Raw genomic sequence first — 16732 nt, 5'->3', positions numbered from 1 at the left:
TGTATAGTGTGTGGACAGCTGGACTGTGGCTCTGCTGTTTCAACCGAATGGACAACTGTTTTTACAGATCCACCTGTTTCAGGATGACATCTTCCTGTGTTGGATCTGAATCTTCACTGAGGGAGTGCGCCACAGTACACAGGAATTTAATTCCAACGACACACTGGAGGTGATCTGTTCAAGTAACAAACAATGAATGCGTGTCTGTGTATCATTTATCTATAATTATATCTCAATCCTTTCAATTCAAATGAACTTTATGGGTCAATATGTCGTCAAAGCCAACTTAAATAAAATAATTGAATATCAACAAAGTTCAATCTTTTGTCGTTATATTAATGAATTAAGTTATATGAATGAATTAAGTTATTAGATGGTAAACTTAATTAATTAATCTATCTAAAAATGCGCTCTGTCTGTGTTTCTGAGTATCTGTCCCCCACATAACTGACACAAATGTGTCTGTCTTTCTGTATCCCTTTTTGGGGGTTGAACTGGGAACCTTACAATTCCAAAACTCTACCTCCCGAGCCACTTAGCAGTCTGTGCAGTCTGACTATTTATTGCGAACGCGGGAGGAAGCCGCGCCTCCGACCAAGTGGAGCTTACTATGTAACCCTGCTTGGGTTGTGTCTCTGTGTCTCTGAGTCTCTGTGTCTCTGTGTCTCTGTGTGCACTGCATGTGTGCAGCTCCTCTGAGATAAGTAAATGTCCAATTTAGACGTACCATACATCAAATGAAAGGTCTTTGAAAACTGAACACACCTGTCAAGGTTGCGTTTAAGCCCGCCCCTTCCCCCGGAAGCCACGCCCCGGAGAAGGCTCCTAAAAACTCCCCATTGAAACCCCATGTTAAATGAAAAGTGCCCGAATCGCTCCCAAACCTTTTCTACCCCCCCTAAGTGGGGGTCTACGAACAAATACATCGGGCTCGGATTTTGGCTCCGCCCCCCGGAAGTGGGTGAAACAGGCACTTCAAACACTTTGTTGAATTGTTCAAAAACATTCCAAGTTTTTTTTTTGGGAATTTGTATTTTTCTAAGATGCTCCTTTTAACGCAGATTTTTTTTTTTTAAATAAATATTTTTTTTCATTCTTTTTTTTCTTTTTTTGCGTTCGCTTACCGCGTTCGCGCGTCTTACTTGTTTTGTCACACTGTCAGAGACTTACTTTGGCTGTGTAACTATAGAGCTATCAAGAAACTAATATCCATTGGATTTATGTCTACATAAAGCTGTAATACATGTGTTAAGGTAACAACATACAATGAACATTTGTCTTCACTTCCTTCCACAATGACAGGCTGTTCTCTGGTCTCTGACTCCATTGGCAAAATGCACACTAAATGTGTGGCAGGTCAACACTGTAGAGCAGTGGTCCTCAACCTTTACAGGCAAGGACCGCCTAAAATACTTATATTTGAACTGGGGACCCCCAAACATAATCATTTTTGAACTGGGGACCCTCCCCACCCCGACAAGCATTCGAATTGTATGAGTTGAGTTTTACTCGGTTCCACAGATAAATATTGTGAAAATAGCAGATCTACAAGCTCACAACGCCTCGGTTGGGATCGCCAATTTTCTAAATATTTGCCTCTTTTTTATATTATTTGACAATTTGGCTAATGTTTGACCAGTTCTTATAGTATAGTTTGTTGATTACTTTAAAAAGGTTTTAAACGTTCTTAAATTGTCACTTCACTGTCATCTGGGGACCCCCCCGAAAATCATGTGGGGGACCCCACTGGGGGTCCTGACTTATACATTAAATGCTATAATTTAATGTACATAAATGTTATACATTAAATGTACAACAACACAAATCACCTCATCTGTCTTGTTACAGATCTGCTGTTTAAGCCAAACATCACCTCCCCCTCCATAAACGGGGTTTCTGAGTACCAGCAGCAGGGGCTGCAGGTGTTCGAGGGTTCCATTGTCACCATCACCTGCTCCATCCGGCCACAGTACCGAGGAGGCTCCTTCCACCTCACCTTCACTGGATCCAACACAACGCACAACCACACCCAGCCAGCTGTCAATCACTCTGCCAACTTCCTCTTACCTACAGTAAACCACACCCACCAAGGGAATTACAGCTGCATTTATCACCTCTATGTCTTTTCTCACAACTTATCCTCTGAGAGTGACCTCTTCTCTCTCACTGTCACAGGTAACCTGAAAGAAATGGTCTTTTTCATGTTATGTGATACTCAAGCAAGCACACTTAAAATGACATAGGCCTACAATTATTACATAATTGCCTAATCGCAATTATTTGAGATAATCACAATTATTTAGCATAATCGTCATAATCGTTTCCATGTTGAAAAATGTTCATACATTTTCCAGCATTTAAAAAATATAGCAGAAATAGCAGATCAACAAGCTTAGCGTCACACAGTGGCGAGTTGTTTGTAGATCAGCTTCTGCAATTTATTTGTATTTGTATTATATAATTATTAATTGCGGTATGTCAGTCATTTCTTTGTATATTTAATAATTCAATTTTTATATCTGTCATATCTGCCCCATGCAATTTTTTATTACGAAGCCTACAAGGCAAACAGAAATTAAGTTTTTATTGTGTTTTTATAATGTTCAATGCTAAAACCACAATTAAATCATTAATCAGCCCAAAAAAATCAAGCAATTATTTTTGTGACAATTAATCGTCAACTTACATTTGTAATCGGGACAGCCCTACATAGGCCTAGATATAGAACTATTAAGATGATTATAACAAACGTTTTAATGAGAGCAGTTCCTTACATGATGTTTGGTGATTTTATTATGATCACATAATCACACAACTGATCAAGTACTGATCAAACAACTCAATAAAATTATGCGCACACAATATCACACTACAAAATGTCATATTCATCCTTGTCACAGTGCATCTGTATTGAGTTAGTGCAGCTGGACCCTCTGCAGTGTCCACATGCTGGAGTGTACTCGATATTGTTATTTTTGCATGTGTATCTCAGGGTGCTGCAGTCAGCCTGACAGTTGCACTTGATGACCTGCAGAAGCTTTTTTGGAGCAGGGTGTTGGGTTGTCTAAATTGGCACAAACCCCTTGTCACATTTCAGTATATAGGCATTATACAAAATGACCTAGGACAAATTGCAACAGAACCTCTTTGAACTTTTTTTGTTTCATAAATATGTTAGTAATAACATATCAGTCCTAACAAATCCCAGTGGTGGAACATATTGAAAAATGCTTAAATAGGTGATGTCACAATTTCCCATTGACGCCCATGTTAAAAAAGGATTTGAGCATGTTTTCTTGTCTAATTTCCACAAAAAAGGTTCAATACTGCCCACTATCAACCAGAAACTGTTGGATGCAGTACAGTGCTTGTAAGAAAGAAAAGGGGAAAAAAAGAAATCTTAACCCTTCGAGTGCTATTGCTGTATGTTATGTATTTTATGCATTGTTATGAACTAATGTTCATTACATATACATTTTTAGGTGAAGCACTTTAAGCTGCATTTTCTGTATGAAAGTGAAATAAAGTTATTATTATTATTGTTATTATTATTATGAAGTGAATTAAAAATGTTTTTGATATCAGAACATTGATTTTTTTTGTATTACCAAACCCGAAAATAGTCTGGCACTGTCTGGCACTGTGAACTCCACCTGAAGTTTCAAGCCCTGGTCCTCTCTGCAGCCAACCCATCCTGGTGCCGAAGCCCACACGTCAAAAACATTAATGTCGCCATCAACAGCTTCCTCCGGATCATAGCTGGTTGCCTGAAGCCCACCTGTTCTACCTGCTTGTCCTCAAGGAATGAACCAGGCCAGCCATCGGCGGGAGGCTGCTACCCTCGCCGTGGCAAGGAAAGCCCAGGAAGAAGACTGGCACATCCTGCATCACACCACAATGACAGCAGTGCCTCCAAGCAGACAGGGGGGGTCAATGGACCCTCCTGAACCACCTACACACTGGGGTCAAATTCTTCAAATGTGAGCGGGTACAATGCTTTAGGCAGCAAGGGGGCATTTTTCATTTTAATTTCACAGAAAAAAAACAGACTTTGCATCTGTTAAAATAGGCGATTTTCACTCTTACACATCTCCCATTGTGCCGCTGCAAGGGGTCTGCAGAATGCACAACAGGGGCAGATCTGGAAATAGTCAACGTTCCTTTGTATGTTGGTGAGTGATTAGCGACACATTAAACATACAACCTAAAATGACCGGAACTCCTTTAAAACGGATATCTGTTGGAATTGAAATCTTCCTCAACATTCGAACTGTGTTAATATGGATTTTATTTTGGTAGATTCTACTGTTTTTCAACTGGCGAGTTGATCCCCAAATCACCAGCCCTGCTCAGAAATCATCAATGAAGAAGTGGGGCTTTACAGCGCAGCATGGCAGTGTGGCGAGCCTGAGCAGACAAAGGTGGTCCGTATAGGAAACAGGTGGTAATTATATTATAATTACCACCTATTTCCTATACAGACCACCCTCATAAGCCTGCTTCTTTGGCGTAGAACCAGAGACAAGGGCATGGCTACGTGATGTTAAGCTGGACATCTGACAATACATCAGATCCTCTTGAGTAGTTTGGGTGATGGTTCCGCTATTGGAAATATTGGATGTGGTACACAGTAATAATAATAATAATAATAATGAACATTATTATACTTTAACAAACAGAAAATGCAGTCCTTTACATCTAGACTAGGCAGGATTTCAGAACATGTGCTTATTTGTGTTAATTTATGGCACACATGTTTTTTAGGGGTATTAAGGTGTGCTGAATCCAAATTTTCTGTGTGCCAAGCTCAAAAATGGCCACTAAGCCCTCAAAATGGACCATTTAAAGATGGCGGCCGCCACTATGCTGGAATATATTACAAAGCATCTTTTTGACCTTTAGATTTCCCAACATTTTGAATTATATGAAAAACAGTAAAAATCTATCTCCTCCTGGGATCTTTGAGCAATCTGCACAAAACGTTTTACGCATGAACTTTGGACCTATGCCGACAGACATGAGCAAACGGATTTTCCATAAGTGAAAACGTTAAGCTTTTATAAGCCAATGAATATTGCAGTTTTATGAAAATTATTCGTCTGCCCCTAACACATACATGCAGACTCACATTTGTTTGAAACTTTGCAGTAATGTAGAGGGTCATTCCAAGTATCACTGAAACCAATCTTACTCCAATTGGTCAAAGGGGGGCGCTATAGCAATTTTTTTTAAATGCAAACTTTAAACAGGCAAAAGTCATGCCTGAAACTTGCTTGCACATGTGCCTTGACTCATGAGGAACACATCTATCGTTTTGACCAGTAAGCTCCGCTCTCAGATTTTACGCCATATTGAGCAGTTTGAAAAACATTTAAACCAAGGATTTCTGAGCAATTTGCGTGAAACTGTGTCATCTGTGTGAACTATTTTTCACCACTTCAGGTCTGTTGGCCCAATGGCTGATTGGTAAACCATATGCCTTGCAACCAGAGGGTCGCCTGTTCGAGTCCCACCGCATGCAGACTTCATCTCAATTGCATTACACACAACATGACTGTATCAATGAATAAATGTGCAATTGTTAAATGTAACATGAAACGCTTATTTGAGAGTAGTTATTTTCAATGTATGATGTACTTCCCTTTTGTTTTGTTTTGTTGGATTCTCCTTTTTCACTGACCAAGGCTGTGGATTGAATAGCTCGATCAGTAAAGTGTTAGCCTCATGTTCCGAAGGTCCCCGCTTCAAACCCCACTCATTACAGTTTACATTTAAATTGCATTGAGTAGTTGTTTTTATGTATGACATACTTTCTTGTGAAAATAGCCGATCTACAATCTCACAACTTTTCAGATAGCAACGCGTTGTGAGCTTGTAGATCGACTATTTTCACTAGTTTCCATTCCGAGAAAAAATAAACTTTATTGGTAAATGTTTTGTGAACCAGTGATCTAGAGTAGTTAGCGAAACAGAGGCTTGGTTCATAACGGACGGAAAAACCTATAGATATCAACAGACACCATCAGGGAGGCCATATCTCTAGGGGTGAACAGCCGCGCCAGAGGACTGCAGATATGGTCGATGGATCGGAAATTGACGTTTGCCGGTGCCATGAAGGATCGACTCCGCCGTGGCGGAGACCGACACGGCGGGGTTGGCTGAGTCGGTCTCCGCCAGGGTGGGATCGGTCTCCGCCGACTCCGCCGTGGCGGAGATCGACTCCGCCGTGGCGGAGATCGACTCCGCCGTGGCAACCGCCAAGTCGGTTTGGGATCACGCTCAGCTGTAAGAATCCTCTCCTCCTAGCGCCCATACCCTAGGTGGGGTTGGCGAAAGGGCCTACTCTATGTGGAGTTTGCATGTTCTCCCCGTGTCTCCTAGGGTAGTTAATACCCTCACAAAAACATGTAGTAATCCTGGTCACTATGCTGCCTCCCCCTGGTCAGCCGGGGCGCCTGATGGAGGGGAAGGGAACTGGTTGGATTAACGTGTTCCTTCCACGCGCTACGTCCAACCAGGGACAGGTGACAATGCACACACACAGTATGTGTGTGTGTGTGTGTGTGTGTGTGTGTGTGTGTGTGTGTGTGTGTGTGTGTGTGTGTGTGTGTGTGCGTGTGCGTGTGTGTTTGCAGACATAATATTACATTATAAAACATACATTAACCACTTTAGCCCTATTTTATACCTCGGCTATTTGAAAATAGACGATCTACAAGCTCACAACGCGTCGCATTGTGATGCGTTGTGAGCTTGTAGATCTGCTATTTCCAAACCTTTTAGTACTTTTACTTTTGGTACTTTAAGTACATTTTGATACCAACACTTTTGCACTAATTTAGTAAATTAATTCCGGACTTTTACTTGTAACAGAGTATTTCTACATTGCAGTATTGATACTTTTACTTAAGTAAAGAAATTGAGTACTTTTTCCACCACTGCACACTTGTACATGGACCACAGGTCCAATGTAAACGATAACAATGTCAATGTTTTGTGTGCCGTAGATGGAGATCGACCATTACTAATCCTTTTAAAAAACCCTGTTAACCTTGTTCGCATGGCAGCCATTTAGTTTTTACGTCGTACTCGGCTGGGAGACCATGCGTGATTATGAATCCCACCAACGTTATAGGATAGACCCGCCTTACCACCTGTGTCTGATTGGCTCCCTGGCAGGCATAGTTTTACTGAGGTTAAGGTTAGGTTTGTTTAGGCATAGTTGCAAAAATGAGAAGTGTCAATCACAGCGACTACTGGCCAATCACAGCACAGGGTTTGCCTAGAACTACGGTGAAACCCATAATAACACGGAAACCACACCCTGATGGGGTGCCCTGAGTATATGACATAAGAAAAATGGATGCTGTGTGACTGTGGTCAATAGGAATCCAGGTAGTTGAACTTAACTATGCACACACACATTTTAAAACACTTAGAAAGAAACACATATTAACACACGCAAACCTGTGAACTAATATTTGTAGCTCGCTAGACCACAGCCTAACTCTCTCTGTACTGTAGCTGCGTTGCAATAGTCAAGAATGTATTTGAAAGGAATATTTTGGAAAGCATTCTGACAAATTTATTTCCCTTTTTTTTGTAAATATTTTATATTTTACGTGGTGTACGAGTAGCATATGTTTATGTGCGTAATGATTTTGTTAACCGTAAAAGGTAGCTAAACTTTTGCATTACAGGGTAATAATATCTCAATAACTGTGCCATTGAAATGTGCACTGATGATGGTCAAGTTAAATCTCTGTTGTCTATTAATATCTTGGTTTATATGAAGTCTTTTTTTTTCTTTTTTTTTTTTACCGTTTTCAGATCACCAACTGAGCAGTTTATCAGCATGTGAGTGACTGGTACATTGAATGTAACCCTTAACGAGATGTCTACCCTCTACTCAGTACCGAGATTTCAAATAGTACAACAGATGATTGTTGTGAAATCTGTCAGTAAGGCAGACAGTGGTTGAAAAAGTACTCACATTTTGTACTTAAGTAGAAGTATCAATACTGCAATGTAGAAATACTCTGTTACAAGTCCAGAACACAAAATTGACTTGAGAAAAAGTACAAAAGTATTGGTATCAAAATATACTTAAAGTACCAAAAGTATAAAGTACTCATTAAGCAGAATGTCTCAATGTCCCCAAGTAACTAGTAACTAAAGTTTTCAAATAATTGTAGTGGAGTAAAAGTACAATATTTGCCTCTGAGATGTAATGGAGTAGACATAAAAACAAGTAAAGTAAAAAATACCTAAACATTGTAATTAGTACTTGAGTAAATGTACTTTGTTACTTTCCACCACTGCAGTTAGATACATAATGTCTGCCCTTCACAGTTAAAGGTTTAATGACATTCACTTTTACACCACATTCAAAGTCTTTGTCCTGGTCCTTCAAAAGTGTACAAAAAGTTTTAAGTGAAAATTCCATTCCAGTGATCAATGGCAGGTGTTTTTCTCCCACATTTCTAAAGCCTTTTCAACTGCAATGAAAAAAGAAATCTTTGCCTGCGGGTGTCGCTGGTGAGGGATTTTGCCTGTCAATCATCGCCTCTGCTCCGCCCCCCCCAAAGGAAAGGATAGGGGAGGGGAGGGGCGAGGAGGAGAGTGGGCGGGATCATTCGACAGTGACCTCACTGTCGAAGGGCCAAGCTCAGATTACTTTTCAGCCTGATTATTCAGAAAACCCCAGACCACAGAAAATCCACTGAATGTTCTAAGTTCAGGTTTTTTGGGTGTAATTGAGGTCATAAAACCCCAAATAAAACATTGAAAATAAAAAAAGTGAAAATGAATGTCATGATACCTTTAAGGGCTTTTCACAAGGTGAGCGACACAGGACCTGCGTTTCTGTGTCAATAGATGGCGTTTCAATGGCTAATGTAGAAAAAAGTTCTACACACGCGTGTGTGTGGGAGACGAGCACGAACCCGGCAAATTCACAGGATCACACCCACTTGTCGCTGCACCTGTCAGATTGCCCGCACTCCCCTGCACGCTCACCTCAGTGAGAATGAATTACTGGGGCTTCAGTCACTAACTGTGTGAAAAGGCCTTTATGCTGAATTTATGCTCTGTGTCGCGCTCCTAAAATAGCTGATGTATAAGCTTGTGGACCCGACACGTTGTGAGCTTGTAGGTCGGCTATTTGTGGCCCACCATCATCCGTCACCATCGTATGATGGAGTATAATAACGATAGTGCACATTGTAAAAGGGGATAGACACCCTTGTTTCTCAGCTGATATCTACAATAGTCCATTTACTTACTTGTCCCATTTTAAAGGATCTACACCATGCATTTAAAAAAATATTTAATATTTAATGTCATATTGTCCCTCAAACGTTTTTCAAAATGTTTGAGCCTAAATCAAGCCTCAGATATACTCATTCCAACTAACTTCTCTCTGGCTTATAAGCACTTTCACCTGCAATACCACATTGTCCTGATTGTGTACGTGGCGCTATTGAGCCAGTTTGTATGCATGTTATCTCCTGGTTCTGTGTGGAAAAAGTAAAAAAAAGGGGGGGGGGGAATATTCTTTTTATATTTAGTATTATTTAATTTTTTGTTGGAACTGAAAAACGGGAGGGATTGTATCGCTTGTGATGTCACTTGCGGAGGCAAATCAGTTTGGCCTGTTTTGAGACCAATTTACACAAAACCCCAGATATGCTGTGAAAGCCTCAGTGCTCAAACTGGGGTCTTTTTGGGGATAGAAGAGAGGTAGGGGAGACCAAAAACACACAAAAAATAAGGAAAAGTAAAAATTCATGGTGTAGTCCCTTTAAGTTCTGTGTTGTCCCTTTTTTGTTTCAATTTAAGACAGAATGGAATTATATTACATGATTATGTTATACAGTAAATGAAGGAGTCTGTGCTGAAGTTTGGAATAGGGTTTGCTGAACAGTATCATAAATAACTATTTTTCTATGCCTTTACCTTGTTGTGATTTGACACTTTAATAAAATTGAATTGAATTGAATTGAATTTACCGTTTGGTTCTCTCCTAATTAAGCCAAGTCTGAAAATTGGTGTCAAGTCACTCAAGTGATTTGAATAATGATTTAGTTTTTGTTCTAAAGTTGTTAATATGTTGTTATTTTTTTGCTTCGTTTCATGGGAAGAAGAACATACCTTTGTGTCCGTCCATCTCGCTGTTTCACATCAGAAATCCTACAGATATTAATGCAATAGGTTTGAACCAGCTTTGTTCACTTCAATATGCTGCATGTGTGTTCCAACGGGTGAGACGGGGTTGAATTTGCACCCTAAATGCTGTTCTTGGGCTGATTCTGTGTTTTTTGTCACACTTTAATTGTTGATGGTATTTTGGCAAACCGGTCCAAAATTCACGCCATGAATAACTCCCTGTAAGGGACAACTGCTCGATATGCTTAGGGCATATGATAGAATGAATGTGCATTGAATAATAATAGTGTATTTGAATAATAATAATAGCCGAAGGAACTTCTTGTCTGGTAAAGTGCAACTGAGAAAGCTGTTTGAAAATAGGCAGACCACTATTAAATGTACGTCCTCTATTAGAAGGCACTGTTGTATTTTGTTCTGTCCCTTTAATGGCCAGTAGGAGGCACCAAATAACATTTCATGTCATCATGGCAAAGTGTTATTTTGGGTCTCCTATTTTCCATTCAAAGTGGCTGAACATGATTTAATTCCACTTGAATCATAGTTGGGAGTCGTGTTTTTGAATACTTGGTTTGTTATGAATCAAAAATGTCTATGAAAGTGAAGGAGATTAAAATATGTGTCTGAAAATAAGTAATAAAAGAAAATACGTAACTTCATTCCATGATGGCGATGGAGACACTTGTATGAATAAACAATATGTTTTAATCAGTGCGACAAATCTGCCAGCTGGAATTGCCAGACCAAGAAATGTATGTAGATGTCCTTTCCTTCTTTACATGACCTTGTTTGTGTGGTAGTGGCAGTCCACTTTTGTTTGATTGGTGTTTTGCTCCACCACTAAACAAAGTTACTGCATTTAACTACAGCGAAACAGAAAAAGCAACATTGGGTAACAAAACAAATTGCAACAGCCACAAACCAAAAGTTTCTAAATCAGTAGACCAGTGGTTCTCAACCTTTGATTTAATTCCACTTGAATCATAGTTGGGAGTCGTGTTTTTGAATGCTTGGTTTGTTATGAATCAAAAATGTCTATGAAAGTGAAGGAGATTAAAATATGTGTCTGAAAATACGTAATAAAAGAAAATACGTAACTTCATTCCATGATGGCGATGGAGATGAAAAAGCACCCATTATCTGATTAGCAGATAATGCTGATCAGATAATGGGTGCATAAGTTTGAACACAAGACAACTGACTTGGCTGTTTGCTCTCTTTGTTAAAAGCTGTTTATATGCATTCATTTTAATGATAATATGCCCATTTAATTCTGATGTAACATGTACAAATGGGAAGTTTACCCTAAAGGTGGCACTAGAGAAAAGGCCATTGGTCACCAAAATTAGTAAGGGGTTTTCAGGGCAATTAGATAGGATATTGAGGTATAGTATATTTTGTACAAATAGCCATTGTGGCTTAATGGTTGTGCTAGAGGAAATAAGGCTTAAAATGATTTCGTTTGCTAAATTACACATACAGTAATGTGCTTTCAGAAAAGAAAATCTTCAACTGTGCCTCGAACAGAATGTTTCTAATGACACTGAGGGTACTGTAGCACCTGAGACTCTTATCAGCAAGGGATATTGGAATTAAATAAATGCTGCCCTCTTGTGGTTCTGTCAAAGTACAGAACTACAGAACTACAGGTCACTGTGCATTGCTGCTTCTGTGTTGATCATGGTAGCTTGTAGATGTGTTTGATGCCACATAGTTTACCTTATATGTGCAAGTCCATGTAAACTAGGAACATACGATATACACCGGGGTTGCAAACTGGAGCCGGACTTTTGATGGAATGCAATGCATTGAAGTCAATGACAGCCAGATGGACACTTGTATGAATAAACAATATGTTTTAATCAGTGCGACAAATCTGCCAGCTGGAATTGCCAGACCAAGAAATGTATGTAGATGTCCTTTCCTTCTTTACATGACCTTGTTTGTGTGGCAGTCCACTTTTGTTTGATTTGTGTTTTGCTCCACCACTAAACAAAGTTACTGCATTTAACTACAGCGAAACAGAAAAAGCAACATTGGGTAACAAAACAAATTGCAACAGCCACAAACCAAAAGTTTCTAAATCAGTAGACCAGTGGTTCTCAACCTTTTCAGGCTGTGACCCCCCAAAATAATCATATTTGAACTGGGGACCCCCCTTTTTGTTTGACTCCGTTCCACGGATAAATATTGTGAAAATAGCAGATCTACAAGCTCACAACGCCTCGCAACGCGAGTCGTTGTGACCTTGTAGATCAGCTATTTTCAAAAAAACATTTGCCTCTTATGTTATTTGACATTTGGCCAATGTTTTATAGTATATAGTTTGTTGATTACTTTTGATGAGGTTATTGTCTTTTTCTTTTCTTCTAATTTTTTTTAGGTATTAAAAAGGTCTTAAAAGTCCTTAAATTGTCACTTCACTAATATCTGGGGCCGTCCCGACCCACAGGTTGAGAACCACTGCAGTAGACCACATACAAAGTTGCTGCCATGTACACCTGAGCAGTAACCTCGGTCCCAGCCTCACTCATCTGCGAAAAGAAGAGCTGGTCACGACCTAAAGCAGCGAGTGTCTAGGAAGTCCTGAGTGGACAGGATTTCCATTTCCCCCGGAAAACATATTTTTTGACCAATCACAACACTCGTTTCATTCACGGAGAATGTTAACAGATTTGTAAAGCATCAACGTCATTTCCTTGGGCGGTACTTCCGCCAAATTCAACCATTTCCGGTTGTCAACTTCCTAGACAACCAACATCCCAGGTCTTGCCCAGGGTGCCTGAGCAGAGTTTTTGTAACCTCATTACATGGTGGTGGCCCGGCGTGGTGGACCGGCGTCTGCCATCAGACCTCTGGAGCTTGTTCAGAAAGCTGCGGCTCGTCTGGTGTTCAACTGCAACTTCTCCCACACAACTATCCTTCTCCGTTCTCTACACTGGCTCCCCGTAGCGGCTCGCATCCAGTTTAAAAACCTGGTGCTAGCCTATAGGGCAGTGAAAGGAACAGCTCCTTCTTACCTCCGGGCTATGGTCGATGCTTACACCCCTGCCCGACCACTTCGGCCTGCCGCCTCGGGGCGACTGGTTGCCTCGTCGCTCAGTGGTCCTTCTGGCCGATCTACACGGTCACATTTTTTTTCTGTTCTGGCCCCATAGTGGTGGACTGAACTCCCCACTGATATCAGGACTGCCCATCGATGGCCAAAACGCAAAACCTCCTATGTGCAAATGTTATGATTTTTGGATTTCACTGTGGATGAGGACTTTAGGCTATGCTGCACATGCTCAATCTGTCTGCAAGATAGTCCCGCCCCTCATTTTGTCAGAAAAGTCATTTGACTAAAACCTCCTATCTTGTTCAGTGCCAATTAGTGCTAAAATGTTGAAGCGCAAAACCTCTTATCTGCACCAGAACTAGTTGAGCAGCAGACAGAGCTGAAACTTGGGAATTCTACGTTATGTAGACCGTCTAAATGTCTTTCAGTTTGTAGTAATCAATTATTTTCAAAATAAAAAAGTGTCTTCCACCCTTACTATTTAAGTATTTGTTAGTAACTGTCAAGTTAATTGCATTGCCTTGTTGATTGCTAATGATTAGTGTCAGGTGGGGAAACTTTTATCACACCAAGAGTGTGAGTTGATGAAAAATGTGACTGGTAATACTTGTTACAGTACTGTAGAATGTCTTGATCTCAAAATGAGCATAAACAAGCATTATTTAACAAAATAATGTTTGTTTGTAAGCCTAACTGTTTCTAGGTGAAAACCCCCTATGTGCATCTATGTAGATAGGAGGTCATTTTTAGGTATAGATAGGAGGTTTTGGCGTTGAACATTTTGAACTTGTGGTTAGAGGTTGTCAATGCTGCTTAGATGTGAACGTCCATGTCGTGATTTTTTCAAAATCACTCGTGAACACCGTGGCAGCCAACAACCCTGTGAGACTATTGTGTTGTGTCGGTTGGGGGGTATGAGGGTATGGGGGTGGGATGGGGTTTGGAGTTATGGGGTGTGGGAGGTGTGGGATGGAGGTTGGAGGGTTATGGGGTGGGTGGTGCATGAGGGCTTGGGTGGGTGGAGTTTGGGGGTTGTGGTGTGCTGGTTGGGGGCATGGGGACCGGGGGTTCTGGGAGTGGGGGTAATGGGTTGGGTGGGATTTGGGGGTATGAGGGTATGGGGTGGGATGGGGTTTTGAGTTATGGGGGTTGAGAGGTGTGGGCTGGCAGTTGGGGGGGTATGGGGTTTGTGGGAGTGGGGGTGTATTGCAGGTGGTGGAGTTGGGGGGTAGAGGGTATGGGGGGGATTATGTTGAGGGGGGCATAGGCCAGTTAGGCCGGATCATATAGGATAGGATCTTTGCGATGCGATGCGAGAGTGTGGTCTTGCCAACACCAACTCAGGACTCCTGAAGTGGGATGGGGGTTTGAGTTATGGAGGTGGAGATGTGTGGGCTGGCAGTTGGGGGGGATGGGGTTTGTGGGAGTGAGAGAGTATTTCAGGTGGTGGAGTTGGGGGTAGAGGGTATGGGGGGGATTATATTGGCATGGGCCAGTTAGGCCGGATCATATAGGATAGGGTCTTTGTGATGTGAGTGTGGTCTAGCCAACACCAACTCGGGACTCCTGAATCGATGCCCTCCACACTCTCCTATCTAGCATCAGGGTCTTGAGCTCTACAGTGTTGTTAGCTAAGCTGTTACGCCGAAGTGCCTCTACGTAGATGGTGCACTTCTTGTATTTCCTGGCTTTGCCCTGGGTTGGCTCCCATAGTGTCAGTTTGCTTGCCACTAGTTATGGGTGCCTGACGCAGTGCCCTGCCTCATCCTTCTTTCTCTGACTTTGTTTGTGACCCATGGTAGGTTCCCGTAGAGGACCACATTTCTGATGTGGTCCGTCCATGTGACTCCTAGTGCCATTCGTAGCATTCTTGTGTAGACTCCATCCAGGGCCCTTTCCTGTTGTGCTGTGATGGTCCATGTCTCAGCCCCATACAGCAGTACTGACTCCACTGTAGCTATACGAACAGCCGCCTCTTGAGGTCTTCTCCCATGTCTGATTTCCACACTCTCCTCATCCCATGCAAGGCATTCCAGTCAAGTGCCCCCCCGACCTTCAGGTCCTGTTCCATTGAAGCAGTCCAGGCCCAGCAGGTTATTTGAAGTCCTGGACTGCCTCGAGTAGCTTGTCTCCATCATCTGAACCATCTTCTCAGGAACTCCGTAGGCCCGGAGAATGTTCATCAGTTTCCCCCAGTGGATGGTGCCAAAAGCCTTTTGAAAGTCATGAAGGTGATCACTGAAAGATTCCACTCCCTTACTCCTTCCAGTATCCTCCTCAGCACCAGCATCTGCCCGCTCGCTGTTCGCTCGGGCGGAAGCCGTTCTGCAAGTTTCTCAGTACAGGGTCTAAGAGGGGTCTAAGATGGTTGAGGATCATCATGTTAGCCGTCTTGGCGACTTGTGAGCTCAGGCTAATGCCTTGGAGGTGTCCGTCTTGGTGAGGTCGCCTGACTTTGGTACTGGATCGATGATCATTTTGCTCCACAGCTTCGGCAGCTCGCTAAACGTGTGTGCTTGATAAAATCCAACACCACCTCGTCTATGGGCACATACATCAGAACCTCTGGTGTCACTCCATCCTCCTCCTCTTGCCTCACTTGATAGTAGCCTTGGCCCTCTGGTACTCATCCATGGTGAATGATCCGTCTGGTATGGGAAGGTGATGGAAGACAGGAGCATTGGATCATCCTCTTCTTCGGTTGAAGGAGGATTTCCTAGGAGTGTTTTGAAGTGCTGGTACCATGTTTCAACTCGTTCCTCTGCGCTTTCTCCCCAGAAGTCTGAGAAGAGCTTCTGCCAGAAATGTCATTGATGAGCTTCCAGCTCTTGCCATGCTTCTGGTTAACATGCACCTCTTTAATGTCCCTGATCTTTTGGGTCAGCTCCTGTTGTTCCAGTTGCATACACGTGGTATAGCTCCTCCTTCCTCTGCTTATATTCCTCCCTCAGACCCTCTCCTTTTTGGTCAGCAAAAAAGTCCCTGTGTGCTGCTCTCATCTCCTCCCTGGCTTTGGTGATTCTAGGGTCATGGCATCCGTCTTTCCTCCTTGCTTATAGGCTCTTTAAGACATTCAATGATCTTACATACTATTCCACTATCCACACTGGACACAAGGTTGGTGATCCAGTTGTATGAGTTAGGGGAGTTGGAGGGAATGAGGGTTTGGGTGGGTGGGGTTTGGGGGGTGTGGTGTGCTGGTTGGGGGGAATGGGGGTTGTGGGAGTGGGGGGGGGGGTATTTCCAGTAGGGGGGATTATGTCGAGGGGTGCCTGGCCTGTTGTTTTGTAGTCCACCTAATTGTATTCCTGTTGTCCTTTTTTGTAAATTTTATTTGTTAGCACTTTTATTTTAGATTCTTGCTGTGGACTGTTCTTAGCACATTTTTTGTGAGCATTGCCCTGCAAACTTTGTTTTGTTTTTGAATAAAATAAAAAAGCATTCAATGCAACACAGTGGTGTGTTCTACCGTGTTACGCTGTATACGCCGTATACAGTGCAGATTTT

Source organism: Gymnoscopelus braueri, assembly GCF_963280865.1.
Source record: "Gymnoscopelus braueri genome assembly, chromosome: 5".
Taxonomy (NCBI): Eukaryota; Metazoa; Chordata; class Actinopteri; order Myctophiformes; family Myctophidae; genus Gymnoscopelus; species Gymnoscopelus braueri.
The sequence above is the reverse complement of the archived record's forward strand: the minus strand, read 5'-3'. Positions refer to the sequence as shown.